Source organism: Dasypus novemcinctus, chromosome 11 (genome assembly GCF_030445035.2).
Source record: "Dasypus novemcinctus isolate mDasNov1 chromosome 11, mDasNov1.1.hap2, whole genome shotgun sequence".
Taxonomy (NCBI): Eukaryota; Metazoa; Chordata; class Mammalia; order Cingulata; family Dasypodidae; genus Dasypus; species Dasypus novemcinctus.
Window position 1 is genome coordinate 87,386,020 of NC_080683.1, and position 3,196 is coordinate 87,389,215.

Consider the following 3,196-nt stretch of genomic DNA (forward strand, 5'->3'; position numbering starts at 1 on the left):
CAACTCTGTCCATTTCCACACTTTCACAGTCAAGTTAATTAAAACTTCTACATATACATTAAGCATCAGTACTCCTTTGCAGCCCTCCTCTTATCTCCTAATAAACTATACTCTAGGTCCTAAATCCGTGTGTTTATTCTTCATATTTAGTTCATATTAGTGAGACCATGCAATATTTGTCCTTTTATGTAAAGTCTTCAAGATTCATCCATGCTATCGTATGTGTCCCAATTTCATTTCTTCTTACTGCAGCATAGTATTCCATCATGTGCATATACTACATTTTGTTTATCCATTCATCTGTTGATGGACATTTGGGTTGTTTCATCTTTTGGCACTTGTGAACAACACTGCTATGAACATCAGTGTGCAGATATCTATTTGTGTCATAGTCTTCAGTTCTTCTGGTTATAGTCCTAGAGAGGAATTGCTGGATCATATGGCAGTTCTATATTTAGCTTCCTGAGGAACCACCAAACTGTATTCGAAGGAGGCTGCACCATTTTACAATCCCACCAGCAATGAAAGAGTGTTCCTATTTCTTCACATCCTCTCCAACACTTATTGCTTGCCGTTTTAAAAATAATGGTCATTCTATGTGGTGTGAGATTATGTCTCATTGTTGTTTTTATTTAAAATGCAAAATAATTTTTTAAATGTATAAACTTTTTTCATTGTTTTTAGGATTTATAAATAATAAATGACTTCATCTTTTTGCCCAGCATTCCAAGGAATTTTTTTCTCTCTCTTTTTTTTAGTAGAACTGAACTTTATTCAAAATCTGTCATTATCTTACCTATCATCTCCCGTCTATGAAAGGGAAGAAAAGTCCTGGTCAAGTGTACCAGATAAAAATATAGAATGCTTCATGAATTTGCATGTCATTCTTGCCTGGGGACCATGCTAATTTTTTCTGTATTGTTCCAATTTTAGTATATGTGCTACCTACATGAGCACAAACAGTAGGATTTTTTTTGAGGTACCAGGGCTGGGGATTGAACACGGGACCTCATAAGTGGGAAGCTGGTGCTCAACCACTGAGCCACATTGGCTCCTGATAGTCTCTGTTTAAAGTCCAGCAACTGCACTAGGATATATCTGTGTGCCTCATTCTGGTGTGCTTTCCTGGAACAAGGTGTGCCCTTAAAATTTATAGATTCAAGTCCATCTTTTTTTTTCCTTCCTCTTGAATTATATCTTTAATTATTTGTTCCATTATTTAGCTTTTAACTTTCTTCTTTGAGAATACCAGTGAGCATATGTTGGCTCTTTACTTAGCATTCATTTCTTTATCTTTCTAATCCTTTTAAATTTTTTCACTTTATTTTGTGAAAAATAAAAGTGTATTTTCACTTTAAATGTGAAAAACATTTCTATTCTCTACATCATTCAGATATATCTCAAGCACCTTACATTATCTAAAAATTTTTTAACTTCTTTTTTTATTCTGCCAGCTCACAATTTATCTTATTATGTTTTAATTTTTTCCTTCAACTTTTTCTTTAACTTTTATTTTGAAATAATTTCAAACCTACAGAACAGTTGCAAAAATAATGCAAGCCCCATGCAGAAAACAACCCCTCATCCCAGATCAGATCCATCAATTTTAACATTTTGACACCTTTGCCCTATCCTTCTGTCTGTCTCTCTTTTGTAAACATCTGAGAGCAGGTTGCACACATCATACTACTTAAACATATAATACTTCCATGTCCATTTCCTATGAACAAAGATATTCACTTACATAATCACTTTAAGAGCAGTTATCAAATTCAAGAAATTTAATGTTGATACAAAGATTATGAACAATATTTCATTTTTCCTTATGTTCCAATAATATTCTTTTGAGCCTTTTCTCCTCCATTTTTAGGTCACACCCAGTATCATATGTTGTATTTAATTGTCATTATCTCTTTAGTTTCTCTTTCCTTTTTTTTTGACTGTGGAGGCACATATCCAACATAAATCTTCCCATCCCAATGCGTCCCAAGCATACCATTCAGTGGGATTAGTCACATTCACAGCGTTGCGTTACCCTCACCACCATCCATTACTAGGGCTTTCCCTTCACCCCAAACAGGAACACTATACTCATTTTGCATTAAGCCCCCTTGCTCCTAACATCCCAAGTAGCCTATTCTCAACTTTCTGTCTCTATGACTTTGCATATTCTCTGGTACTTTCTTTGAGACTACCATGGGGCTTGTATTTAACACCCCAAATCTCTAGCAGTCTCATTTGCTTTGGTATCAATTTAACAACTTCAATTGCATACATAAACTATGTTCCTATAATCCTCAGTCCCCTACCTCTATGTAGTTCTTGCCATAAATTACATATTTATACATTATGAGTCCAATAACATTGATTTCTCATTACATTTTATGCATTTGCCTTTTAGATCCTGTAGGAAGTAAGTAGAGTTACAAATGAAACATGCAATAGTGCAGGTATTAATATTTCCCCATGTCATCTTTGCCAGAGATCTTTATTTTTTCAGGTGGATTCAGTCAATTGTCTAGTGTTCTTTCCTTTCAATCTGCAGAACTCCTTTCACCATTTTTTGTAGGGCTGGTCTAGTGATGACAAAGTCCCTCAGCTTTTGTTTATCTGGGAATGTCTTAATTCCTCCCTCATTTTCAAAAGACAGCTTTTCTGGATAAAAAATTATTGGTTGACAACTTTTTGCTTTCTGAACTTTAAATATGTCTTCCTCCTGCCTTCTTGACTCTGGTTTCTGATGAGAAATTTGCACTTAATCTTATCGGAGCCCCCTTATATGTGGCACATTGCTTCTCTCTTGTGACTTTCAGGATTCTCTATCTTTGACAATTGACAGTTTGATTAGAATATACTATACACTGTGGGTCTATTTGGGTTTTTTCCTGTTTAGAGTTGTTTTGAGCATCTAGAATATATATATTCATGTCTTTTGTTAAATTTGAGAAGCTTTCAACCACTATTTCTTTGAATATTCTCTCTGCCCCATCTCTCTTTCTTCTCCTTCTGGGACTCCCACAATGCATATACTCATACACTTGATAGTATCCAACAAGCTATGTTTACTTTCCTTCATTCTTTCCTCTTCCTGATCCTCATACTGAATGATGTAAATTTTCTTATCTTCAAGTTCACTGATTCCTTTTTCTGTAAGCTCCAATCTGCTGTTGAACTCCTCTAGGGGATTTTAAATTTC

The 3,196-nt window shown here is 34.8% G+C and overlaps 1 non-coding gene across 1 annotated transcript; it reads right to left on the reverse strand.

Annotated features, from left to right (window-relative positions):
- Positions 1–850: 850 nt before the first annotated feature.
- Positions 851–957, reverse strand: LOC111764794 (U6 spliceosomal RNA). Its single transcript, XR_002797312.1, has one exon. It is a non-coding gene; the product is annotated as a U6 spliceosomal RNA (small nuclear RNA).
- Between the last annotated feature and the right edge of the window lie 2,239 nt (positions 958–3,196).